This window comes from Clarias gariepinus, chromosome 14 (genome assembly GCF_024256425.1).
Source record: "Clarias gariepinus isolate MV-2021 ecotype Netherlands chromosome 14, CGAR_prim_01v2, whole genome shotgun sequence".
In the NCBI taxonomy this organism is placed as follows: domain Eukaryota; kingdom Metazoa; phylum Chordata; class Actinopteri; order Siluriformes; family Clariidae; genus Clarias; species Clarias gariepinus.
The window spans coordinates 4330136-4354587 of NC_071113.1; the positions used below are offsets into that span (position 1 = coordinate 4330136).

A 24452-nucleotide genomic window follows, 5' to 3' on the forward strand; every position below is an offset into this window, starting at 1 on the left:
TTTCCATGGTCGCTTCCTTCATCTGTTGGTAGCGTGGCCGAGCGGTCTAAGGCGCTGGATTAAGGCTCCAGTCTCTTCGGGGGCGTGGGTTCGAATCCCACCGCTGCCAGGACCTGCTTTTGATTCGACTTCTGCATTGACAGTTGGCCGAAGATCACTAAATGGGTCACTTCCAGCGGTATTTCTCCTGGAATGCTCATGCGCTAGCTCTCTTCATCAAAGTGTTTCGATAGCTTCTGCAGCCCGGCTTATGCTAAAGGATCGTTAGCCTCACCACAGCTGTTTTTCGTGGTCATGCCTGCTGTTAAAGCACACCACATGCCACAAGGCATACACATGTTGAATGAGAGAATGAGTCATCTAGTTTGCTCAAAAAAAAGAAAAGAAATGATCTTTCCAGAATTTGTCTTAAACGCTGGAAGCGCTGTACTTGGTGGCCAAGAGTTTAATGCGAGCACTTCAAATTCAGTGGGCTCTGGGATGAAACTTGGATGCCATGCTCTCAGACATGCATGGAGTTGATAAGAAAAAAAAAAACTTCAAGATATTCCGCTGTCCGTTACAAAATGTGTGAGGATGTTCATTGCTTTCGACGAGGTGGCCGAGAGGTTAAGGCGATGGACTGCTAATCCATTGTGCTCTGCACGCGTGGGTTCGAATCCCACCTTCGTCGCTTGTGTGTTTTAGCCGGTTCCTAGAATGCCTCACGCTATTGCAGTGTCTTTTTCGTCAAGAAGACCTACAAGCAGCGCTTTTACACAGGTCCATGAGCCTGACTGGAGACACGTAGCACTGGTCATGCGCCTTTTGCTCCCAGGTTCATCTGTTTGAACTATGTCAACATGAGATTTAAGGCAGTTGACAGTCGATCCACTGTGCATAACCCATGTAGGTATGGATTCTTTTGTCATCAACAAGAGCATGCTCAACCAATTTTGGTAATGAACGAAGGGCAGCCATTATTGCCTAATCTTTGCACGTTCGCTCTCTTTATTTTGTGATTTTCCATGGTCGCTTCCTTCATCTGTTGGTAGCGTGGCCGAGCGGTCTAAGGTGCTGGATTAAGGCTCCAGTCTCTTCGGAGGCGTGGGTTCGAATCCCACCGCTGCCAGGACCTGCTTTTGATTCGACTTCTGCATTGACAGTTGGCCGAAGGTCACTAAATGGGTCACTTCCAGCGGTATTTCTCCTGGAATGCTCATGCGCTAGCTCTCTTCATCAAAGTGTTTCGATAGCTTCTGCAGCCCGGCTTATGCTAAAGGATCGTTAGCCTCACCACAGCTGTTTTTCGTGATCATGCCTGCTTTCCTTGTTTTCCCTTGGAATGTCTCAATCAACAGCTTAACTCTGATATCCCCTCACAAGCCCCTTTGGGATTTTGAGTCCAGTCTACCAAAAGGCATGCTTTCCAAGCCCACCATTGCCAGGGAGCCTATTGTGGGGTTTGTAATGTCATTCTTCCGAAAGGATTTAAACAGCTCTAGGCTCCCATGCTTTAATGCTCCACCTGTAACTACAACTCACAACAAATAGCACTTACCAAATGATTCAAACAGATCGAAGCTGCTGTCAGGGTGTCAAATGTAGGAGGCAATCCTGCCTTGCGTGGCTTGTCTCCCAAGTCTTAAGGTAGCTCGTGCGTCCCATGTTTTCATGCTGTGCCTCACCAAGCAGCTCCCGTGGTTTCCATGGATTACCTCAGACAGTCAGCCAACATGGAGCATGCTGCTTACAGAGCGTCTCAAAACTTGCTCCCTTTTCACGAGGCTGTTCACATCTCCAGTTACAAAGCATTATAGTTGTTCGAAAAAGCTACCTAGCTCGTCTGAACAGGGCGGGGTATGGGCCTAATCGAAACTTCGCCACCAAAGATTGGGAAACGGTCAGCTCGACGAAGAAATGATCCTGTTCTCTGTCAAGTTTGCAGCGCCTCTCCGCATCCACTCAATTCAATTCCTGTTAAAGCACACCACATGCCACAAGGCATACACATGTTGAATGAGAGAATGAGTCATCTAGTTTGCTCAAAAAAAAGAAAAGAAATGATCTTTCCAGAATTTGTCTTAAACGCTGGAAGCGCTGTACTTGGTGGCCAAGAGTTTAATGCGAGCACTTCAAATTCAGTGGGCTCTGGGATGAAACTTGGATGCCATGCTCTCAGACATGCATGGAGTTGATAAGGAAAAAAAAAAAACTTCAAGATATTCCGCTGTCTCTTACAAAATGTGTGAGGATGTTCATTGCTTTCGACGAGGTGGCCGAGAGGTTAAGGCGATGGACTGCTAATCCATTGTGCTCTGCACGCGTGGATTTGAATCCCACCTTCGTCGCTTGTGTGTTTTAGCCGGTTCCTAGAATGCCTCACGCTATTGCAGTGTCTTTTTCGTCAAGAAGACCTACAAGCAGCGCTTTTACACAGGTCCATGAGCCTGACTGGAGACACGTAGCACTGGTCATGCGCCTTTTGCTCCCAGGTTCATCTGTTTGAACTATGTCAACATGAGATTTAAGGCAGTTGACAGTCGATCCACTGTGCATAACCCATGTAGGTATGGATTCTTTTGTCATCAACAAGAGCGTGCTCAACCAATTTTGGTAATGAACAAAGGGCAGCCATTATTGCCTAATCTTTGCACGTTCGCTCTCTTTCTTTTGTGATTTTCCATGGTCGCTTCCTTCATCTGTTGGTAGCGTGACCAAGCGGTCCAAGGCGCTGGATTAAGGCTCCAGTCTCTTCGGAGGTGTGGGTTCGAATCCCACCGCTGCCAGGACCTGCTTTTGATTCGACTTCTGCATTGACAGTTGCCCGAAGGTCACTAAATGGGTCACTTCCAGCGGTATTTCTCCTGGAATGCTCATGCGCTAGCTCTCTTCATCAAAGTGTTTCGATAGCTTCTGCAGCCGGCTTATGCTAAAGGATCGTTAGCCTCACCACAGCTGTTTTTCGTGATCATGCCTGCTTTCCTTGTTTTCCCTTGGAATGTCTCAATCAACAGCTTAACTCTGATATCCCCTCACAAGCCCCTTTGGGATTTTGAGTCCAGTCTACCAAAAGGCATGCTTTCCAAGCCCACCATTGCCAGGGAGCCTATTGTGGGGTTTGTAATGTCATTCTTCCGAAAGGATTTAAACAGCTTTAGGCTCCCATGCTTTAATGCTCCACCTGTAACTACAACTCACAACAAATAGCACTTACCAAATGATTCAAACAGATCGAAGCTGCTGTCAGGGTGTCAAATGTAGGAGGCAATCCTGCCTTGCGTGGCTTGTCTCCCAAGTCTTAAGGTAGCTCGTGCATCCCATGTTTTCATGCTGTGCCTCACCAAGCAGCTCCCGTGGTTTCCATGGATTACCTCAGACAGTCAGCCAACATGGAGCATGCTGCTTACAGAGCGTCTCAAAACTTGCTCCCTTTTCACGAGGCTGTACACATCTCCAGATACAAAGCATTATAGTTGTTCGAAAAAGCTACCTAGCTCGTCTGAACAGGGCGGGGTATAGGCCTAATCGAAACTTCGCCACCAAAGATTGGGAAACGGTCAGCTCGACGAAGAAATGATCCTGTTCTCTGTCAAGTTTGCAGCGCCTCTCCGCATCCACTCAATTCACTTCCTGTTATAGCACACCACATGCCACAAGGCATACACATGTTGAATGAGAGAATGAGTCATCTAGTTTGCTCAAAAAAAAGAAAAGAAATGATCTTTCCAGAATTTGTCTTAAACGCTGGAAGCGCTGTACTTGGTGGCCAAGAGTTTAATGCGAGCACTTCAAATTCAGTGGGCTCTGGGATGAAACTTGGATGCCATGCTCTCAGACATACATGGAGTTGATAAGAAAAAAAAAAACTTCAAGATATTCCGCTGTCCGTTACAAAATGTGTGAGGATGTTCATTGCTTTCGACGAGGTGGCCGAGAGGTTAAGGCGATGGACTGCTAATCCATTGTGCTCTGCACGCGTGGGTTCGAATCCCACCTTCGTCGCTTGTGTATTTTAGGCGGTTCCTAGAATGCCTCACGCTATTGCAGTGTCTTTTTCGTCAAGAAGACCTACAAGCAGCGCTTTTACACAGGTCCATGAGCCTGACTGGAGACACGTAGCACTGGTCATGCGCCTTTTGCTCCCAGGTTCATCTGTTTGAACTATGTCAACATGAGATTTAAGGCAGTTGACAGTCGATCCACTGTGCATAACCCATGTAGGTATGGATTCTTTTGTCATCAACAAGAGCGTGCTCAACCAATTTTGGTAATGAACGAAGGGCAGCCATTATTGCCTAATCTTTGCACGTTCGCTCTCTTTCTTTTGTGATTTTCCATGGTCGCTTCCTTCATCTGTTGGTAGCGTGGCCGAGCGGTCTAAGGCGCTGGATTAAGGTTCCAGTCTCTTCGGGGGCGTGGGTTCGAATCCCACCGCTGCCAGGACCTGCTTTTGATTCGACTTCTGCATTGACAGTTGGCCGAAGATCACTAAATGGGTCACTTCCAGCGGTATTTCTCCTGGAATGCTCATGCGCTAGCTCTCTTCATCAAAGTGTTTCGATAGCTTCTGCAGCCCGGCTTATGCTAAAGGATCGTTAGCCTCACCACAGCTGTTTTTCGTGGTCATGCCTGCTGTTAAAGCACACCACATGCCACAAGGCATACACATGTTGAATGAGAGAATGAGTCATCTAGTTTGCTCAAAAAAAAGAAAAGAAATGATCTTTCCAGAATTTGTCTTAAACGCTGGAAGCGCTGTACTTGGTGGCCAAGAGTTTAATGCGAGCACTTCAAATTCAGTGGGCTCTGGGATGAAACTTGGATGCCATGCTCTCAGACATACATGGAGTTGATAAGAAAAAAAAAAACTTCAAGATATTCCGCTGTCCGTTACAAAATGTGTGAGGATGTTCATTGCTTTCGACGAGGTGGCCGAGAGGTTAAGGCGATGGACTGCTAATCCATTGTGCTCTGCACGCGTGGGTTCGAATCCCACCTTCGTCGCTTGTGTATTTTAGGCGGTTCCTAGAATGCCTCACGCTATTGCAGTGTCTTTTTCGTCAAGAAGACCTACAAGCAGCGCTTTTACACAGGTCCATGAGCCTGACTGGAGACACGTAGCACTGGTCATGCGCCTTTTGCTCCCAGGTTCATCTGTTTGAACTATGTCAACATGAGATTTAAGGCAGTTGACAGTCGATCCACTGTGCATAACCCATGTAGGTATGGATTCTTTTGTCATCAACAAGAGCGTGCTCAACCAATTTTGGTAATGAACGAAGGGCAGCCATTATTGCCTAATCTTTGCACGTTCGCTCTCTTTCTTTTGTGATTTTCCATGGTCGCTTCCTTCATCTGTTGGTAGCGTGGCCGAGCGGTCTAAGGCGCTGGATTAAGGTTCCAGTCTCTTCGGGGGCGTGGGTTCGAATCCCACCGCTGCCAGGACCTGCTTTTGATTCGACTTCTGCATTGACAGTTGGCCGAAGATCACTAAATGGGTCACTTCCAGCGGTATTTCTCCTGGAATGCTCATGCGCTAGCTCTCTTCATCAAAGTGTTTCGATAGCTTCTGCAGCCCGGCTTATGCTAAAGGATCGTTAGCCTCACCACAGCTGTTTTTCGTGGTCATGCCTGCTGTTAAAGCACACCACATGCCACAAGGCATACACATGTTGAATGAGAGAATGAGTCATCTAGTTTGCTCAAAAAAAAGAAAAGAAATGATCTTTCCAGAATTTGTCTTAAACGCTGGAAGCGCTGTACTTGGTGGCCAAGAGTTTAATGCGAGCACTTCAAATTCAGTGGGCTCTGGGATGAAACTTGGATGCCATGCTCTCAGACATGCATGGAGTTGATAAGAAAAAAAAAAACTTCAAGATATTCCGCTGTCCGTTACAAAATGTGTGAGGATGTTCATTGCTTTCGACGAGGTGGCCGAGAGGTTAAGGCGATGGACTGCTAATCCATTGTGCTCTGCACGCGTGGGTTCGAATCCCACCTTCGTCGCTTGTGTGTTTTAGCCGGTTCCTAGAATGCCTCACGCTATTGCAGTGTCTTTTTCGTCAAGAAGACCTACAAGCAGCGCTTTTACACAGGTCCATGAGCCTGACTGGAGACACGTAGCACTGGTCATGCGCCTTTTGCTCCCAGGTTCATCTGTTTGAACTATGTCAACATGAGATTTAAGGCAGTTGACAGTCGATCCACTGTGCATAACCCATGTAGGTATGGATTCTTTTGTCATCAACAAGAGCATGCTCAACCAATTTTGGTAATGAACGAAGGGCAGCGTGCCGAGCCTGTTGGTAGCCTCACCACAGCTGTTTTTCGTGATCATGCCTGCTTTCCTTGTTTTCCCTTGGAATGTCTCAATCAACAGCTTAACTCTGATATCCCCTCACAAGCCCCTTTGGGATTTTGAGTCCAGTCTACCAAAAGGCATGCTTTCCAAGCCCACCATTGCCAGGGAGCCTATTGTGGGGTTTGTAATGTCATTCTTCCGAAAGGATTTAAACAGCTCTAGGCTCCCATGCTTTAATGCTCCACCTGTAACTACAACTCACAACAAATAGCACTTACCAAATGATTCAAACAGATCGAAGCTGCTGTCAGGGTGTCAAATGTAGGAGGCAATCCTGCCTTGCGTGGCTTGTCTCCCAAGTCTTAAGGTAGCTCGTGCGTCCCATGTTTTCATGCTGTGCCTCACCAAGCAGCTCCCGTGGTTTCCATGGATTACCTCAGACAGTCAGCCAACATGGAGCATGCTGCTTACAGAGCGTCTCAAAACTTGCTCCCTTTTCACGAGGCTGTTCACATCTCCAGTTACAAAGCATTATAGTTGTTCGAAAAAGCTACCTAGCTCGTCTGAACAGGGCGGGGTATGGGCCTAATCGAAACTTCGCCACCAAAGATTGGGAAACGGTCAGCTCGACGAAGAAATGATCCTGTTCTCTGTCAAGTTTGCAGCGCCTCTCCGCATCCACTCAATTCAATTCCTGTTAAAGCACACCACATGCCACAAGGCATACACATGTTGAATGAGAGAATGAGTCATCTAGTTTGCTCAAAAAAAAGAAAAGAAATGATCTTTCCAGAATTTGTCTTAAACGCTGGAAGCGCTGTACTTGGTGGCCAAGAGTTTAATGCAAGCACTTCAAATTCAGTGGGCTCTGGGATGAAACTTGGATGCCATGCTCTCAGACATGCATGGAGTTGATAAGGAAAAAAAAAAAACTTCAAGATATTCCGCTGTCTCTTACAAAATGTGTGAGGATGTTCATTGCTTTCGACGAGGTGGCCGAGAGGTTAAGGCGATGGACTGCTAATCCATTGTGCTCTGCACGCGTGGATTTGAATCCCACCTTCGTCGCTTGTGTGTTTTAGCCGGTTCCTAGAATGCCTCACGCTATTGCAGTGTCTTTTTCGTCAAGAAGACCTACAAGCAGCGCTTTTACACAGGTCCATGAGCCTGACTGGAGACACGTAGCACTGGTCATGCGCCTTTTGCTCCCAGGTTCATCTGTTTGAACTATGTCAACATGAGATTTAAGGCAGTTGACAGTCGATCCACTGTGCATAACCCATGTAGGTATGGATTCTTTTGTCATCAACAAGAGCGTGCTCAACCAATTTTGGTAATGAACAAAGGGCAGCCATTATTGCCTAATCTTTGCACGTTCGCTCTCTTTCTTTTGTGATTTTCCATGGTCGCTTCCTTCATCTGTTGGTAGCGTGACCAAGCGGTCTAAGGCGCTGGATTAAGGCTCCAGTCTCTTCGGAGGTGTGGGTTCGAATCCCACCGCTGCCAGGACCTGCTTTTGATTCGACTTCTGCATTGACAGTTGCCCGAAGGTCACTAAATGGGTCACTTCCAGCGGTATTTCTCCTGGAATGCTCATGCGCTAGCTCTCTTCATCAAAGTGTTTCGATAGCTTCTGCAGCCGGCTTATGCTAAAGGATCGTTAGCCTCACCACAGCTGTTTTTCGTGATCATGCCTGCTTTCCTTGTTTTCCCTTGGAATGTCTCAATCAACAGCTTAACTCTGATATCCCCTCACAAGCCCCTTTGGGATTTTGAGTCCAGTCTACCAAAAGGCATGCTTTCCAAGCCCACCATTGCCAGGGAGCCTATTGTGGGGTTTGTAATGTCATTCTTCCGAAAGGATTTAAACAGCTTTAGGCTCCCATGCTTTAATGCTCCACCTGTAACTACAACTCACAACAAATAGCACTTACCAAATGATTCAAACAGATCGAAGCTGCTGTCAGGGTGTCAAATGTAGGAGGCAATCCTGCCTTGCGTGGCTTGTCTCCCAAGTCTTAAGGTAGCTCGTGCATCCCATGTTTTCATGCTGTGCCTCACCAAGCAGCTCCCGTGGTTTCCATGGATTACCTCAGACAGTCAGCCAACATGGAGCATGCTGCTTACAGAGCGTCTCAAAACTTGCTCCCTTTTCACGAGGCTGTACACATCTCCAGATACAAAGCATTATAGTTGTTCGAAAAAGCTACCTAGCTCGTCTGAACAGGGCGGGGTATAGGCCTAATCGAAACTTCGCCACCAAAGATTGGGAAACGGTCAGCTCGACGAAGAAATGATCCTGTTCTCTGTCAAGTTTGCAGCGCCTCTCCGCATCCACTCAATTCACTTCCTGTTAAAGCACACCACATGCCACAAGGCATACACATGTTGAATGAGAGAATGAGTCATCTAGTTTGCTCAAAAAAAAGAAAAGAAATGATCTTTCCAGAATTTGTCTTAAACGCTGGAAGCGCTGTACTTGGTGGCCAAGAGTTTAATGCGAGCACTTCAAATTCAGTGGGCTCTGGGATGAAACTTGGATGCCATGCTCTCAGACATACATGGAGTTGATAAGAAAAAAAAAAACTTCAAGATATTCCGCTGTCCGTTACAAAATGTGTGAGGATGTTAATTGCTTTCGACGAGGTGGCCGAGAGGTTAAGGCGATGGACTGCTAATCCATTGTGCTCTGCACGCGTGGGTTCGAATCCCACCTTCGTCGCTTGTGTATTTTAGGCGGTTCCTAGAATGCCTCACGCTATTGCAGTGTCTTTTTCGTCAAGAAGACCTACAAGCAGCGCTTTTACACAGGTCCATGAGCCTGACTGGAGACACGTAGCACTGGTCATGCGCCTTTTGCTCCCAGGTTCATCTGTTTGAACTATGTCAACATGAGATTTAAGGCAGTTGACAGTCGATCCACTGTGCATAACCCATGTAGGTATGGATTCTTTTGTCATCAACAAGAGCGTGCTCAACCAATTTTGGTAATGAACGAAGGGCAGCCATTATTGCCTAATCTTTGCACGTTCGCTCTCTTTCTTTTGTGATTTTCCATGGTCGCTTCCTTCATCTGTTGGTAGCGTGGCCGAGCGGTCTAAGGCGCTGGATTAAGACTCCAGTCTCTTCGGATGCGTGGGTTCGAATCCCACCGCTGCCAGGACCTGCTTTTGATTCGACTTCTGCATTGACAGTTGGCCGAAGATCACTAAATGGGTCACTTCCAGCGGCATTTCTCCTGGAATGCTCATGCGCTAGCTCTCTTCATCAAAGTGTTTCGATAGCTTCTGCAGCCCGGCTTATGCTAAAGGATCGTTAGCCTCTCCACAGCTGTTTTTCGTGGTCATGCCTGCTTTCCTTGTTCTCCCTTGGAATGTCTCAATCAACAGCTTAACTCTGATATCCCCTCACAAGCCCCTTTGGGATTTTGAGTCCAGTCTACCAAAAGGCATGCTTTCCAAGCCCACCATTGCCAGGGAGCCTATTGTGGGGTTTGTAATGTCATTCTTCCGAAAGGATTTAAACAGCTCTAGGCTCCCATGCTTTAATGCTCCACCTATAACTACAACTCACAACAAATAGCACTTACCAAATGATTCAAACAGATCGAAGCTGCTGTCAGGGTGTCAAATGTAGGAGGCAATCCTGCCTTGCGTGGCTTGTCTCCCAAGTCTTCAGGTAGCTCGTGCGTCCCATGTTTTCATGCTGTGCCTCACCAAGCAGCTCCCGTGGTTTCCATGGAGTACCTCAGACAGTCAGCCAACATGGAGCATGCTGCTTACAGAGCGTCTCAAAACTTGCTCCCTTTTCACGAGGCTGTTCACATCTCCAGTTACAAAGCATTATAGTTGTTCGAAAAAGCTACCTAGCTCGTCTGAACAGGGCGGGGTATGGGCCTAATCGAAACTTCGCCACCAAAGATTGGGAAACGGTCAGCTCGACGAAGAAATGATCCTGTTCTCTGTCAAGTTTGCAGCGCCTCTCCGCATCCACTCAATTCACTTCCTGTTAAAGCACACCACATGCCACAAGGCATACACATGTTGAATGAGAGAATGAGTCATCTAGTTTGCTCAAAAAAAACAAAAGAAATGATCTTTCCAGAATTTGTCTTAAACGCTGGAAGCGCTGTACTTGGTGGCCAAGAGTTTAATGCGAGCACTTCAAATTCAGTGGGCTCTGGGATGAAACTTGGATGCCATGCTCTCAGACATACATGGAGTTGATAAGAAAAAAAAAAACTTTAAGATATTCCGCTGTCCGTTACAAAATGTGTGAGGATGTTCATTGCTTTCGACGAGGTGGCCGAGAGGTTAAGGCGATGGACTGCTAATCCATTGTGCTCTGCACGCGTGGGTTCGAATCCCACCTTCGTCGCTTGTGTATTTTAGGCGGTTCCTAGAATGCCTCACGCTATTGCAGTGTCTTTTTCGTCAAGAAGACCTACAAGCAGCGCTTTTACACAGGTCCATGAGCCTGACTGGAGACACGTAGCACTGGTCATGCGCCTTTTGCTCCCAGGTTCATCTGTTTGAACTATGTCAACATGAGATTTAAGGCAGTTGACAGTCGATCCACTGTGCATAACCCATGTAGGTATGGATTCTTTTGTCATCAACAAGAGCGTGCTCAACCAATTTTGGTAATGAACGAAGGGCAGCCATTATTGCCTAATCTTCGCACGTTCGCTCTCTTTATTTTGTGATTTTCCATGGTCGCGTCCTTCATCTGTTGGTAGCGTGGCCGAGCGGTCTAAGGCGCTGGATTAAGGCTCCAGTCTCTTCGGAGGCGTGGGTTCGATTCCCACCGCTGCCAGGACCTGCTTTTGATTCGACTTCTGCATTGACAGTTGGCCGAAGATCACTAAATGGGTCACTTCCAGCGGTATTTCTCTTGGAATGCTCATGCGCTAGCTCTCTTCATCAAAGTGTTTCGATAGCTTCTGCAGCCCGGCTTATGCTAAAGGATCGTTAGCCTCACCACAGCTGTTTTTCGTGGTCATGCCTGCTTTCCTTGTTCTCCCTTGGAATGTCTCAATCAACAGCTTAACTCTGATATCCCCTCACAAGCCCCTTTGGGATTTTGAGTCCAGTCTACCAAAAGGCATGCTTTCCAAGCCCACCATTGCCAGGGAGCCTATTGTGGGGTTTGTAATGTCATTCTTCCGAAAGGATTTAAACAGCTCTAGGCTCCCATGCTTTAATGCTCCACCTGTAACTACAACTCACAACAAATAGCACTTACCAAATGATTCAAACAGATCGAAGCTGCTGTCAGGGTGTCAAATGTAGGAGGCAATCCTGCCTTGCGTGGCTTGTCTCCCAAGTCTTCAGGTAGCTCGTGCGTCCCATGTTTTCATGCTGTGCCTCACCAAGCAGCTCCCGTGGTTTCCATGGAGTACCTCAGACAGTCAGCCAACATGGAGCATGCTGCTTACAGAGCGTCTCAAAACTTGCTCCCTTTTCACGAGGCTGTTCACATCTCCAGTTACAAAGCATTATAGTTGTTCGAAAAAGCTACCTAGCTCGTCTGAACAGGGCGGGGTATGGGCCTAATGGAAACTTCGCCACCAAAGATTGGGAAACGGTCAGCTCGACGAAGAAATGATCCTGTTCTCTGTCAAGTTTGCAGCGCCTCTCCGCATCCACTCAATTCACTTCCTGTTAAAGCACACCACATGCCACAAGGCATACACATGTTGAATGAGAGAATGAGTCATCTAGTTTGCTCAAAAAAAAGAAAAGAAATGATCTTTCCAGAATTTGTCTTAAACGCTGGAAGCGCTGTACTTGGTGGCCAAGAGTTTAATGCGAGCACTTCAAATTCAGTGGGCTCTGGGATGAAACTTGGATGCCATGCTCTCAGACATACATGGAGTTGATAAGAAAAAAAAAAACTTCAAGATATTCCGCTGTCCGTTACAAAATGTGTGAGGATGTTCATTGCTTTCGACGAGGTGGCCGAGAGGTTAAGGCGATGGACTGCTAATCCATTGTGCTCTGCACGCGTGGGTTCGAATCCCACCTTCGTCGCTTGTGTATTTTAGGCGGTTCCTAGAATGCCTCACGCTATTGCAGTGTCTTTTTCGTCAAGAAGACCTACAAGCAGCGCTTTTACACAGGTCCATGAGCCTGACTGGAGACACGTAGCACTGGTCATGCGCCTTTTGCTCCCAGGTTCATCTGTTTGAACTATGTCAACATGAGATTTAAGGCAGTTGACAGTCGATCCACTGTGCATAACCCATGTAGGTATGGATTCTTTTGTCATCAACAAGAGCGTGCTCAACCAATTTTGGTAATGAACGAAGGGCAGCCATTATTGCCTAATCTTCGCACGTTCGCTCTCTTTATTTTGTGATTTTCCATGGTCGCTTCCTTCATCTGTTGGTAGCGTGGCCGAGCGGTCTAAGGCGCTGGATTAAGGCTCCAGTCTCTTCGGAGGCGTGGGTTCGATTCCCACCGCTGCCAGGACCTGCTTTTGATTCGACTTCTGCATTGACAGTTGGCCGAAGATCACTAAATGGGTCACTTCCAGCGGTATTTCTCCTGGAATGCTCATGCGCTAGCTCTCTTCATCAAAGTGTTTCGATAGCTTCTGCAGCCCGGCTTATGCTAAAGGATCGTTAGCCTCACCACAGCTGTTTTTCGTGGTCATGCCTGCTTTCCTTGTTCTCCCTTGGAATGTCTCAATCAACAGCTTAACTCTGATATCCCCTCACAAGCCCCTTTGGGATTTTGAGTCCAGTCTACCAAAAGGCATGCTTTCCAAGCCCACCATTGCCAGGGAGCCTATTGTGGGGTTTGTAATGTCATTCTTCCGAAAGGATTTAAACAGCTCTAGGCTCCCATGCTTTAATGCTCCACCTGTAACTACAACTCACAACAAATAGCACTTACCAAATGATTCAAACAGATCGAAGCTGCTGTCAGGGTGTCAAATGTAGGAGGCAATCCTGCCTTGCGTGGCTTGTCTCCCAAGTCTTCAGGTAGCTCGTGCGTCCCATGTTTTCATGCTGTGCCTCACCAAGCAGCTCCCGTGGTTTCCATGGAGTACCTCAGACAGTCAGCCAACATGGAGCATGCTGCTTACAGAGCGTCTCAAAACTTGCTCCCTTTTCACGAGGCTGTTCACATCTCCAGTTACAAAGCATTATAGTTGTTCGAAAAAGCTACCTAGCTCGTCTGAACAGGGCGGGGTATGGGCCTAATGGAAACTTCGCCACCAAAGATTGGGAAACGGTCAGCTCGACGAAGAAATGATCCTGTTCTCTGTCAAGTTTGCAGCGCCTCTCCGCATCCACTCAATTCACTTCCTGTTAAAGCACACCACATGCCACAAGGCATACACATGTTGAATGAGAGAATGAGTCATCTAGTTTGCTCAAAAAAAAGAAAAGAAATGATCTTTCCAGAATTTGTCTTAAACGCTGGAAGCGCTGTACTTGGTGGCCAAGAGTTTAATGCGAGCACTTCAAATTCAGTGGGCTCTGGGATGAAACTTGGATGCCATGCTCTCAGACATACATGGAGTTGATAAGAAAAAAAAAAACTTTAAGATATTCCGCTGTCCGTTACAAAATGTGTGAGGATGTTCATTGCTTTCGACGAGGTGGCCGAGAGGTTAAGGCGATGGACTGCTAATCCATTGTGCTCTGCACGCGTGGGTTCGAATCCCACCTTCGTCGCTTGTGTATTTTAGGCGGTTCCTAGAATGCCTCACGCTATTGCAGTGTCTTTTTCGTCAAGAAGACCTACAAGCAGCGCTTTTACACAGGTCCATGAGCCTGACTGGAGACACGTAGCACTGGTCATGCGCCTTTTGCTCCCAGGTTCATCTGTTTGAACTATGTCAACATGAGATTTAAGGCAGTTGACAGTCGATCCACTGTGCTTAACCCATGTAGGTATGGATTCTTTTGTCATCAACAAGAGCGTGCTCAACCAATTTTGGTAATGAACGAAGGGCAGCCATTATTGCCTAATCTTTGCACGTTCGCTCTCTTTATTTTGTGATTTTCCATGGTCGCTTCCTTCATCTGTTGGTAGCGTGGCCGAGCGGTCTAAGGCGCTGGATTAAGGCTCCAGTCTCTTCGGAGGCGTGGGTTCGAATCCCACCGCTGCCAGGACCTGCTTTTGATTCGACTTCTGCATTGACAGTTGGCCGAAGGTCACTAAATGGGTCACTTCCAGCGGTATTTCTCCTGGAATGCTCATGCGCTAGCTCTCTTCATCAAAGTGTTTCGATAGCTTCTGCAGCCCGGCTTATGCTAAAGGATCGTTAGCCTCACCACAGCTGTTTTTCGTGGTCATGCCTGCTTTCCTTGTTCTCCCTTGGAATGTCTCAATCAACAGCTTAACTCTGATATGCCCTCACAAGCCCCTTTGGGATTTTGAGTCCAGTCTACCAAAAGGCATGCTTTCCAAGCCCACCATTGCCAGGGAGCCTATTGTGGGGTTTGTAATGTCATTCTTCCGAAAGGATTTAAACAGCTCTAGGCTCCCATGCTTTAATGCTCCACCTGTAACTACAACTCACAACAAATAGCACTTACCAAATGATTCAAACAGATCGAAGCTGCTGTCAGGGTGTCAAATGTAGGAGGCAATCCTGCCTTGCGTGGCTTGTCTCCCAAGTCTTCAGGTAGCTCGTGCGTCCCATGTTTTCATGCTGTGCCTCACCAAGCAGCTCCCGTGGTTTCCATAGAGTACCTCAGACAGTCAGCCAACATGGAGCATGCTGCTTACAGAGCGTCTCAAAACTTGCTCCCTTTTCACGAGGCTGTTCACATCTCCAGTTACAAAGCATTATAGTTGTTCGAAAAAGCTACCTAGCTCGTCTGAACAGGGTGGGGTATGGGCCTAATCGAAACTTCGCCACCAAAGATTGGGAAACGGTCAGCTCGACGAAGAAATGATCCTGTTCTCTGTCAAGTTTGCAGCGCCTCTCCGCATCCACTCAATTCACTTCCTGTTAAAGCACACCACATGCCACAAGGCATACACATGTTGAATGAGAGAATGAGTCATCTAGTTTGCTCAAAAAAAAGAAAAAAAATTATCTTTCCAGAATTTGTCTTAAACGCTGGAAGCGCTGTACTTGGTGGCCAAGAGTTTAATGCGAGCACTTCAAATTTGAACTATGTCAACATGAGATTTAAGGCAGTTGACAGTCGATCCACTGTGCATAACCCATGTAGGTATGGATTCTTTTGTCATCAACAAGAGCGTGCTCAACCAATTTTGGTAATGAACGAAGGGCAGCCATTATTGCCTAATCTTTGCACGTTCGCTCTCTTTATTTTGTGATTTTCCATGGTCGCTTCCTTCATCTGTTGGTAGCGTGGCCGAGCGGTCTAAGGCGCTGGATTAAGGCTCCAGTCTCTTTGGAGGCGTGGGTTCGAATCCCACAGCTGCCAGGACCTGCTTTTGATTCGACTTCTGCATTGACAGTTGGCCGAAGGTCACTAAATGGGTCACTTCCAGCGCCTCTCCGCATCCACTCAATTCACTTCCTGTTAAAGCACACCACATGCCACAAGGCATACGCATGTTGAATGAGAGAATGAGTCATCTAGTTTGCTCAAAAAAAAGAAAAAAAATGATCTTTCCAGAATTTGTCTTAAACGCTGGAAGCGCTGTACTTGGTGGCCAAGAGTTTAATGCGAGCACTTCAAATTCAGTGGGCTCTGGGATGAAACTTGGATGCCATGCTCTCAGACATGCATGGAGTTGATAAGAAAAAAAAAAACTTCAAGATATTCCGCTGTCCCTTACAAAATGTGTGAGGATGTTCATTGCTTTCGACGAGGTGGCCGAGAGGTTAAGGCGATGGACTGCTAATCCATTGTGCTCTGCACGCGTGGGTTTGAATCCCACCTTCGTCGCTTGTGTGTTTTAGGCGGTTCCTAGAATGCCTCACGCTATTGCAGTGTCTTTTTCGTCAAGAAGACCTACAAGCAGCGCTTTTACACAGGTCCATGAGCCTGACTGGAGACACGTAGCACTGGTCATGCGCCTTTTGCTCCCAGGTTCATCTGTTTGAACTATGTCAACATGAGATTTAAGGCAGTTGACAGTCGATCCACTGTGCATAACCCATGTAGGTATGGATTCTTTTGTCATCAACAAGAGCGTGCTCAACCAATTTTGGTAATGAACGAAGGGCAGCCATTATTGCCTAATCTTTGCACGTTCGCTCTCTTTATTTTGTGATTTTCCATGGTCGCTTCCTTCATCTGTTGGTAGCGTGGCCGAGCGGTCTAAGGCGCTGGATTAAGGCTCCAGTCTCTTCGGAGGCGTGGGTTCGAATCCCACCGCTGCCAGGACCTGCTTTTGATTCGACTTCTGCATTGACAGTTGGCCGAAGGTCACTAAATGGGTCACTTCCAGCGGTATTTCTCCTGGAATGCTCATGCGCTAGCTCTCTTCATCAAAGTGTTTCGATAGCTTCTGCAGCCCGGCTTATGCTAAAGGATCGTTAGCCTCACCACAGCTGTTTTTCGTGGTCATGCCTGCTTTCCTTGTTCTCCCTTGGAATGTCTCAATCAACAGCTTAACTCTGATATCCCCTCACAAGCCCCTTTGGGATTTTGAGTCCAGTCTACCAAAAGGCATGCTTTCCAAGCCCACCATTGCCAGGGAGCCTATTGTGGGGTTTGTAATGTCATTCTTCCGAAAGGATTTAAACAGCTCTAGGCTCCCATGCTTTAATGCTCCACCTGTAACTACAACTCACAACAAATAGCACTTACCAAATGATTCAAACAGATCGAAGCTGCTGTCAGGGTGTCAAATGTAGGAGGCAATCCTGCCTTGCGTGGCTTGTCTCCCAAGTCTTCAGGTAGCTCGTGCGTCCCATGTTTTCATGCTGTGCCTCACCAAGCAGCTCCCGTGGTTTCCATAGAGTACCTCAGACAGTCAGCCAACATGGAGCATGCTGCTTACAGAGCGTCTCAAAACTTGCTCCCTTTTCACGAGGCTGTTCACATCTCCAGTTACAAAGCATTATAGTTGTTCGAAAAAGCTACCTAGCTCGTCTGAACAGGGCGGGGTATGGGCCTAATCGAAACTTCGCCACCAAAGATTGGGAAACGGTCAGCTCGACGAAGAAATGATCCTGTTCTCTGTCAAGTTTGCAGCGCCTCTCCGCATCCACTCAATTCACTTCCTGTTAAAGCACACCACATGCCACAAGGCATACACATGTTGAATGAGAGAATGAGTCATCTAGTTTGCTCAAAAAAAAGAAAAGAAATGATCTTTCCAGAATTTGTCTTAAACGCTGGAAGCGCTGTACTTGGTGGCCAAGAGTTTAATGCGAGCACTTCAAATTCAGTGGGCTCTGGGATGAAACTTGGATGCCATGCTCTCAGACATGCATAGAGTTGATAAGAAAAAAAACAACTTCAAGATATTCCGCTGTCCCTTACAAAATGTGTGAGGATGTTCATTGCTTTCGATGAGGTGGCCGAGAGGTTAAGGCGATGAACTGCTAATCCATTCTGCTCTGCACGCGTGGGTTCGAATCCCACCTTCGTCGCTTGTGTGTTTTAGGCGGTTCCTAGAATGCCTCACGCTATTGCAGTGTCTTTTTCGTCAAGAAGACCTACAAGCAGCGCTTTTACACAGGTCCATGAGCCTGACTGGAGACACGTAGCACTGGTCATGCGCCTTTTGCTCCCAGGTTCATCTGTTTGAACTATGTCAACATGAGATTTAAGGCAGTTGACAGTCGATCCACTGTGCATAACCCATGTAGGTATGGATTCTTTTGTCATCAACAAGAGCGTGCTCAACCAATTTTGGTAATAAACGAAGGGCAGCCATTATTGCCTAATCTTTGCACGTTCGCTCTCTTTATTTTGTGATTTTCCATGGTCGCTTCCTTCATCTGTTGGTAGCGTGGCCGAGCGGTCTAAGGCGCTGGATTAAGGCTCCAGTCTCTTCGGAGGCGTGGGTTCGAATCCCACCGCTGCCAGGACCTGCTTTTGATTCGACTTCTGCATTGACAGTTGGCCGAAGGTCACTAAATGGGTCACTTCCAGCGGTATTTCTCCTGGAATGCTCATGCGCTAGCTCTCTTCATCAAAGTGTTTCGATAGCTTCTGCAGCCCGGCTTATGCTAAAGGATCGTTAGCCTCACCACAGCTGTTTTTCGTGGTCATGCCTGCTTTCCTTGTTCTCCCTTGGAATGTCTCAATCAACAGCTTAACTCTGATATCCCCTCACAAGCCCCTTTGGGATTTTGAGTCCAGTCTACCAAAAGGCATGCTTTCCAAGCCCACCATTGCCAGGGAGCCTATTGTGGGGTTTGTAATGTCATTCTTCCGAAAGGATTTAAACAGCTCTAGGCTCCCATGCTTTAATGCTCCACCTGTAACTACAACTCACAACAAATAGCACTTACCAAATGATTCAAACAGATCGAAGCTGCTGTCAGGGTGTCAAATGTAGGAGGCAATCCTGCCTTGCGTGGCTTGTCTCCCAAGTCTTCAGGTAGCTCGTGCGTCCCATGTTTTCATGCTGTGCCTCACCAAGCAGCTCCCGTGGTTTCCATAGAGTACCTCAGACAGTCAGCCAACATGGAGCATGCTGCTTACAGAGCGTCTCAAAACTTGCTCCCTTTTCACGAGGCTGTTCACATCTCCAGTTACAAAGCATTATAGTTGTTCGAAAAAGCTACCTAGCTCGTCTGAACAGGGCGGGGTATGGGCCTAATCGAAACTTCGCCACCAAAGATTGGGAAACGGTCAGCTCGACGAAGAAATGATCCTGTTCTCTGTCAAGTTTGCAGCGCCTCTCCGCATCCACTCAATTCACTTCCTGTTAAAGCACACCACATGCCACAAGGCATACACATGTTGAATGAGAGAATGAGTCATCTAGTTTGCTTAAAAAAAAGAAAAGAAATGATCTTTCCAGAATTTGTCTTAAACGCTGGAAGCGCTGTACTTGGTGGCCAAGAGTTTAATGCGAGCACTTCAAATTCAGTGGGCTCTGGGATGAAACTTGGATGCCATGCTCTCAGACATGCATAGAGTTGATAAGAAAAAAAACAACTTCAAGATATTCCGCTGTCCCTTACAAAATGTGTGAGGATGTTCATTGCTTTCGACGAGGTGGCCGAGAGGTTAAGGCGATGAACTGCTAATCCATTCTGCTCTGCACGCGTGGGTTCGAATCCCACCTTCGTCGCTTGTGTGTTTTAGGCGGTTCCTAGAATGCCTCACGCTATTGCAGTGTCTTTTTCGTCAAGAAGACCTACAAGCAGCGCTTTTACACAGGTCCATGAGCCTGACTGGAGACACGTAGCACTGGTCATGCGCCTTTTGCTCCCAGGTTCATCTGTTTGAACTATGTCAACATGAGATTTAAGGCAGTTGACAGTCGATCCACTGTGCATAACCCATGTAGGTATGGATTCTTTTGTCATCAACAAGAGCGTGCTCAACCAATTTTGGTAATGAACGAAGGGCAGCCATTATTGCCTAATCTTTGCACGTTCGCTCTCTTTATTTTGTGATTTTCCATGGTCGCTTCCTTCATCTGTTGGTAGCGTGGCCGAGCGGTCTAAGGCGCTGGATTAAGGCTCCAGTCTCTTCGGAGGCGTGGGTTCGAATCCCACCGCTGCCAGGACCTGCTTTTGATTCGACTTCTGCATTGACAGTTGGCCGAAGGTCACTAAATGGGTCACTTCCAGCGGTATTTCTCCTGGAATGCTCATGCGCTAGCTCTCTTCATCAAAGTGTTTCGATAGCTTCTGCAGCCCGGCTTATGCTAAAGGATCGTTAGCCTCACCACAGCTGTTTTTCGTGGTCATGCCTGCTTTCCTTGTTCTCCCTTGGAATGTCTCAATCAACAGCTTAACTCTGATATCCCCTCACAAGCCCCTTTGGGATTTTGAGTCCAGTCTACCAAAAGGCATGCTTTCCAAGCCCACCATTGCCAGGGAGCCTATTGTGGGGTTTGTAATGTCATTCTTCCGAAAGGATTTAAACAGCTCTAGGCTCCCATGCTTTAATGCTCCACCTGTAACTACAACTCACAACAAATAGCACTTACCAAATGATTCAAACAGATCGAAGCTGCTGTCAGGGTGTCAAATGTAGGAGGCAATCCTGCCTTGCGTGGCTTGTCTCCCAAGTCTTCAGGTAGCTCGTGCGTCCCATGTTTTCATGCTGTGCCTCACCAAGCAGCTCCCGTGGTTTCCATAGAGTACCTCAGACAGTCAGCCAACATGGAGCATGCTGCTTACAGAGCGTCTCAAAACTTGCTCCCTTTTCACGAGGCTGTTCACATCTCCAGTTACAAAGCATTATAGTTGTTCGAAAAAGCTACCTAGCTCGTCTGAACAGGGCGGGGTATGGGCCTAATCGAAACTTCGCCACCAAAGATTGGGAAACGGTCAGCTCGACGAAGAAATGATCCTGTTCTCTGTCAAGTTTGCAGCGCCTCTCCGCATCCACTCAATTCACTTCCTGTTAAAGCACACCACATGCCACAAGGCATACACATGTTGAATGAGAGAATGAGTCATCTAGTTTGCTTAAAAAAAAGAAAAGAAATGATCTTTCCAGAATTTGTCTTAAACGCTGGAAGCGCTGTACTTGGTGGCCAAGAGTTTAATGCGAGCACTTCAAATTCAGTGGGCTCTGGGATGAAACTTGGATGCCATGCTCTCAGACATGCATGGAGTTGATAAGAAAAAAAAAACAACTTCAAGATATTCCGCTGTCCCTTACAAAATGTGTGAGGATGTTCATTGCTTTCGATGAGGTGGCCGAGAGGTTAAGGCGATGGACTGCTAATCCATTGTGCTCTGCACGCGTGGGTTCGAATCCCACCTTCATCGCTTGTGTGTTTTAGGCGGTTCCTAGAATGCCTCACGCTATTGCAGTGTCTTTTTTGTCAAGAAGACCTACAAGCAGCGCTTTTACACAGGTCCATGAGCCTGACTGGAGACACGTAGCTCTGGTCATGCGCCTTTTGCTCCCAGGTTCATCTGTTTGAACTATGTCAACATGAGATTTAAGGCAGTTGACAGTCGATCCACTGTGCATAACCCATGTAGGTATGGATTCTTTTGTCATCAACAAGAGCGTGTCCAACCAATTTTGGAAATGAACGAAGGGCAGCCATTATTGCCTAATCTTTGCACGTTCGCTCTTTTTCTTTTGTGATTTTCCATGGTCACTTCCTTAATCTGTTGGTAGCGTGGCCGAGCGGTCTAAGGTGCTGGATTAAGGCTCCAGTCTCTTCGGAGGCGTGGGTTTAAATCCCACTGCTGCCAGGACCTGCTTTTGATTCGACTACTGCATTGACAGTTGGCCGAAGGTCACTAAATGGGTCACTTCCAGCGGTATTTCTCCTGGAATGCTCATGCGCTAGCTCTCTTCATCAAAGTGTTTCGATAGCTTCTGCAGCCCGGCTTATGCTAAAGGATCGTTAGCCTCACCACAGCTGTTTTTCGTGGTCATGCCTGCTTTCCTTGTTCTCCCTTGGAATGTCTCAATCAACAGCTTAACTCTGATATCCCCTCACAAGCCCCTTTGGGATTTTGAGTCCAGTCTACCAAAAGGCATGCTTTCCAAGCCCACCATTGCCAGGGAGCCTATTGTGGGGTTTGTAATGTCATTCTTCCGAAAGGATTTAAACAGCTCTAGGCTCCCATGCTTTAATGCTCCACCTGTAACTACAACTCACAACAAATAGCACTTACCAAATGATTCAAACAGATCGAAGCTGCTGTCAGGGTGTCAAATGTAGGAGGCAATCCTGCCTTGCGTGGCTTGTCTCCCAAGTCTTCAGGTAGCTCGTGCGTCCCATGTTTTCATGCTGTGCCTCACCAAGCAGCTCCCGTGGTTTCCATGGAGTACCTCAGACAGTCAGCCAACATGGAGCATGCTGCTTACAGAGCGTCTCAAAACTTGCTCCCTTTTCACGAGGCTGTTCACATCTCCAGTTACAAAGCATTATAGTTGTTCGAAAAAGCTACCTAGCTCGTCTGAACAGGGCGGGGTATGGGCCTAATGGAAACTTCGCCACCAAAGATTGGGAAACGGTCAGCTCGACGAAGAAATGATCCTGTTCTCTGTCAAGTTTGCAGCGCCTCTCCGCATCCACTCAATTCACTTCCTGTTAAAGCACACCACATGCCACAAGGCATACACATGTTGAATGAGAGAATGAGTCATCTAGTTTGCTCAAAAAAAAGAAAAAAAATGATCTTTCCAGAATTTGTCTTAAACGCTGGAAGCGCTGTACTTGGTGGCCAAGAGTTTAATGCGAGCACTTCAAATTCAGTGGGCTCTGGGATGAAACTTGGATGCCATGCTCTCAGACATGCATGGAGTTGATAAGAAAAAAAAAAACTTCAAGATATTCCGCTGTCCCTTACAAAATGTGTGAGGATGTTCATTGCTTTCGACGAGGTGGCCGAGAGGTTAAGGCGATGGACTGCTAATCCATTGTGCTCTGCACGCGTGGGTTCGAATCCCACCTTCGTCGCTTGTGTGTTTTAGGCGGTTCCTAGAATGCCTCACGCTATTGCAGTGTCTTTTTCGTCAAGAAGACCTACAAGCAGCGCTTTTACACAGGTCCATGAGCCTGACTGGAGACACGTAGCACTGGTCATGCGCCTTTTGCTCCCAGGTTCATCTGTTTGAACTATGTCAACATGAGATTTAAGGCAGTTGACAGTCGATCCACTGTGCATAACCCATGTAGGTATGGATTCTTTTGTCATCAACAAGAGCGTGCTCAACCAATTTTGGTAATGAACGAAGGGCAGCCATTATTGCCTAATCTTTGCACGTTCGCTCTCTTTATTTTGTGATTTTCCATGGTCGCTTCCTTCATCTGTTGGTAGCGTGGCCGAGCGGTCTAAGGCGCTGGATTAAGGCTCCAGTCTCTTCGGAGGCGTGGGTTCGAATCCCACCGCTGCCAGGACCTGCTTTTGATTCGACTTCTGCATTGACAGTTGGCCGAAGGTCACTAAATGGGTCACTTCCAGCGGTATTTCTCCTGGAATGCTCATGCGCTAGCTCTCTTCATCAAAGTGTTTCGATAGCTTCTGCAGCCCGGCTTATGCTAAAGGATCGTTAGCCTCACCACAGCTGTTTTTCGTGGTCATGCCTGCTTTCCTTGTTCTCCCTTGGAATGTCTCAATCAACAGCTTAACTCTGATATCCCCTCACAAGCCCCTTTGGGATTTTGAGTCCAGTCTACCAAAAGGCATGCTTTCCAAGTCCACCATTGCCAGGGAGCCTATTGTGGGGTTTGTAATGTCATTCTTCCGAAAGGATTTAAACAGCTCTAGGCTCCCATGCTTTAATGCTCCACCTGTAACTACAACTCACAACAAATAGCACTTACCAAATGATTCAAACAGATCGAAGCTGCTGTCAGGGTGTCAAATGTAGGAGGCAATCCTGCCTTGCGTGGCTTGTCTCCCAAGTCTTCAGGTAGCTCGTGCGTCCCATGTTTTCATGCTGTGCCTCACCAAGCAGCTCCCGTGGTTTCCATGGAGTACCTCAGACAGTCAGCCAACATGGAGCATGCTGCTTACAGAGCGTCTCAAAACTTGCTCCCTTTTCACGAGGCTGTTCACATCTCCAGTTACAAAGCATTATAGTTGTTCGAAAAAGCTACCTAGCTCGTCTGAACAGGGCGGGGTATGGGCCTAATCGAAACTTCGCCACCAAAGATTGGGAAACGGTCAGCTCGACGAAGAAATGATCCTGTTCTCTGTCAAGTTTGCAGCGCCTCTCCGCATCCACTCAATTCACTTCCTGTTAAAGCACACCACATGCCACAAGGCATACACATGTTGAATGAGAGAATGAGTCATCTAGTTTGCTCAAAAAAAAGAAAAGAAATGATCTTTCCAGAATTTGTCTTAAACGCTGGAAGCGCTGTACTTGGTGGCCAAGAGTTTAATGCGAGCACTTCAAATTCAGTGGGCTCTGGGATGAAACTTGGATGCCATGCTCTCAGACATGCATAGAGTTGATAAGAAAAAAAAAAACTTCAAGATATTCCGCTGTCCGTTACAAAATGTGTGAGGATGTTCATTGCTTTCGACGAGGTGGCCGAGAGGTTAAGGCGATGGACTGCTAATCCATTGTGCTCTGCACGCGTGGGTTCGAATCCCACCTTCGTCGCTTGTG

General features: G+C 47.2%; 27 non-coding genes across 27 annotated transcripts; all 27 read left to right on the forward strand.

The window, feature by feature from the left end:
- The first annotated feature begins 27 nt into the window (after nt 1-27).
- On the forward strand, nt 28-109 carry trnal-aag (transfer RNA leucine (anticodon AAG)). Its single transcript has one exon. It is a non-coding gene; the product is annotated as a tRNA-Leu (tRNA).
- Nucleotides 110-591: 482 nt separating this feature from the next.
- On the forward strand, nt 592-673 carry trnas-gcu (transfer RNA serine (anticodon GCU)). The gene has a single exon. It is a non-coding gene; the product is annotated as a tRNA-Ser (tRNA).
- Nucleotides 674-1029: 356 nt separating this feature from the next.
- trnal-aag (transfer RNA leucine (anticodon AAG)) lies at nt 1030-1111 on the forward strand. Its single transcript has one exon. It is a non-coding gene; the product is annotated as a tRNA-Leu (tRNA).
- A 1575-nt stretch (nt 1112-2686) lies between these two features.
- On the forward strand, nt 2687-2768 carry trnal-aag (transfer RNA leucine (anticodon AAG)). The gene has a single exon. It is a non-coding gene; the product is annotated as a tRNA-Leu (tRNA).
- Nucleotides 2769-3902: 1134 nt separating this feature from the next.
- Nucleotides 3903-3984, forward strand: trnas-gcu (transfer RNA serine (anticodon GCU)). Its single transcript has one exon. It is a non-coding gene; the product is annotated as a tRNA-Ser (tRNA).
- A 356-nt stretch (nt 3985-4340) lies between these two features.
- Nucleotides 4341-4422, forward strand: trnal-aag (transfer RNA leucine (anticodon AAG)). Its single transcript has one exon. It is a non-coding gene; the product is annotated as a tRNA-Leu (tRNA).
- A 482-nt stretch (nt 4423-4904) lies between these two features.
- Nucleotides 4905-4986, forward strand: trnas-gcu (transfer RNA serine (anticodon GCU)). Its single transcript has one exon. It is a non-coding gene; the product is annotated as a tRNA-Ser (tRNA).
- A 356-nt stretch (nt 4987-5342) lies between these two features.
- Nucleotides 5343-5424, forward strand: trnal-aag (transfer RNA leucine (anticodon AAG)). The gene has a single exon. It is a non-coding gene; the product is annotated as a tRNA-Leu (tRNA).
- Nucleotides 5425-5906: 482 nt separating this feature from the next.
- On the forward strand, nt 5907-5988 carry trnas-gcu (transfer RNA serine (anticodon GCU)). The gene has a single exon. It is a non-coding gene; the product is annotated as a tRNA-Ser (tRNA).
- Nucleotides 5989-7707: 1719 nt separating this feature from the next.
- trnal-aag (transfer RNA leucine (anticodon AAG)) lies at nt 7708-7789 on the forward strand. The gene has a single exon. It is a non-coding gene; the product is annotated as a tRNA-Leu (tRNA).
- Nucleotides 7790-8923: 1134 nt separating this feature from the next.
- Nucleotides 8924-9005, forward strand: trnas-gcu (transfer RNA serine (anticodon GCU)). The gene has a single exon. It is a non-coding gene; the product is annotated as a tRNA-Ser (tRNA).
- A 356-nt stretch (nt 9006-9361) lies between these two features.
- On the forward strand, nt 9362-9443 carry trnal-aag (transfer RNA leucine (anticodon AAG)). Its single transcript has one exon. It is a non-coding gene; the product is annotated as a tRNA-Leu (tRNA).
- Nucleotides 9444-10578: 1135 nt separating this feature from the next.
- trnas-gcu (transfer RNA serine (anticodon GCU)) lies at nt 10579-10660 on the forward strand. Its single transcript has one exon. It is a non-coding gene; the product is annotated as a tRNA-Ser (tRNA).
- A 356-nt stretch (nt 10661-11016) lies between these two features.
- trnal-aag (transfer RNA leucine (anticodon AAG)) lies at nt 11017-11098 on the forward strand. The gene has a single exon. It is a non-coding gene; the product is annotated as a tRNA-Leu (tRNA).
- A 1135-nt stretch (nt 11099-12233) lies between these two features.
- Nucleotides 12234-12315, forward strand: trnas-gcu (transfer RNA serine (anticodon GCU)). Its single transcript has one exon. It is a non-coding gene; the product is annotated as a tRNA-Ser (tRNA).
- A 356-nt stretch (nt 12316-12671) lies between these two features.
- On the forward strand, nt 12672-12753 carry trnal-aag (transfer RNA leucine (anticodon AAG)). The gene has a single exon. It is a non-coding gene; the product is annotated as a tRNA-Leu (tRNA).
- A 1135-nt stretch (nt 12754-13888) lies between these two features.
- On the forward strand, nt 13889-13970 carry trnas-gcu (transfer RNA serine (anticodon GCU)). Its single transcript has one exon. It is a non-coding gene; the product is annotated as a tRNA-Ser (tRNA).
- A 356-nt stretch (nt 13971-14326) lies between these two features.
- On the forward strand, nt 14327-14408 carry trnal-aag (transfer RNA leucine (anticodon AAG)). The gene has a single exon. It is a non-coding gene; the product is annotated as a tRNA-Leu (tRNA).
- A 1211-nt stretch (nt 14409-15619) lies between these two features.
- trnal-aag (transfer RNA leucine (anticodon AAG)) lies at nt 15620-15701 on the forward strand. The gene has a single exon. It is a non-coding gene; the product is annotated as a tRNA-Leu (tRNA).
- Nucleotides 15702-16525: 824 nt separating this feature from the next.
- On the forward strand, nt 16526-16607 carry trnal-aag (transfer RNA leucine (anticodon AAG)). The gene has a single exon. It is a non-coding gene; the product is annotated as a tRNA-Leu (tRNA).
- Nucleotides 16608-18180: 1573 nt separating this feature from the next.
- Nucleotides 18181-18262, forward strand: trnal-aag (transfer RNA leucine (anticodon AAG)). The gene has a single exon. It is a non-coding gene; the product is annotated as a tRNA-Leu (tRNA).
- Nucleotides 18263-19835: 1573 nt separating this feature from the next.
- trnal-aag (transfer RNA leucine (anticodon AAG)) lies at nt 19836-19917 on the forward strand. The gene has a single exon. It is a non-coding gene; the product is annotated as a tRNA-Leu (tRNA).
- A 1137-nt stretch (nt 19918-21054) lies between these two features.
- Nucleotides 21055-21136, forward strand: trnas-gcu (transfer RNA serine (anticodon GCU)). Its single transcript has one exon. It is a non-coding gene; the product is annotated as a tRNA-Ser (tRNA).
- Nucleotides 21137-21492: 356 nt separating this feature from the next.
- Nucleotides 21493-21574, forward strand: trnal-aag (transfer RNA leucine (anticodon AAG)). Its single transcript has one exon. It is a non-coding gene; the product is annotated as a tRNA-Leu (tRNA).
- A 1135-nt stretch (nt 21575-22709) lies between these two features.
- On the forward strand, nt 22710-22791 carry trnas-gcu (transfer RNA serine (anticodon GCU)). Its single transcript has one exon. It is a non-coding gene; the product is annotated as a tRNA-Ser (tRNA).
- Nucleotides 22792-23147: 356 nt separating this feature from the next.
- Nucleotides 23148-23229, forward strand: trnal-aag (transfer RNA leucine (anticodon AAG)). Its single transcript has one exon. It is a non-coding gene; the product is annotated as a tRNA-Leu (tRNA).
- Nucleotides 23230-24364: 1135 nt separating this feature from the next.
- trnas-gcu (transfer RNA serine (anticodon GCU)) lies at nt 24365-24446 on the forward strand. Its single transcript has one exon. It is a non-coding gene; the product is annotated as a tRNA-Ser (tRNA).
- The last annotated feature ends 6 nt before the right edge of the window (nt 24447-24452 follow it).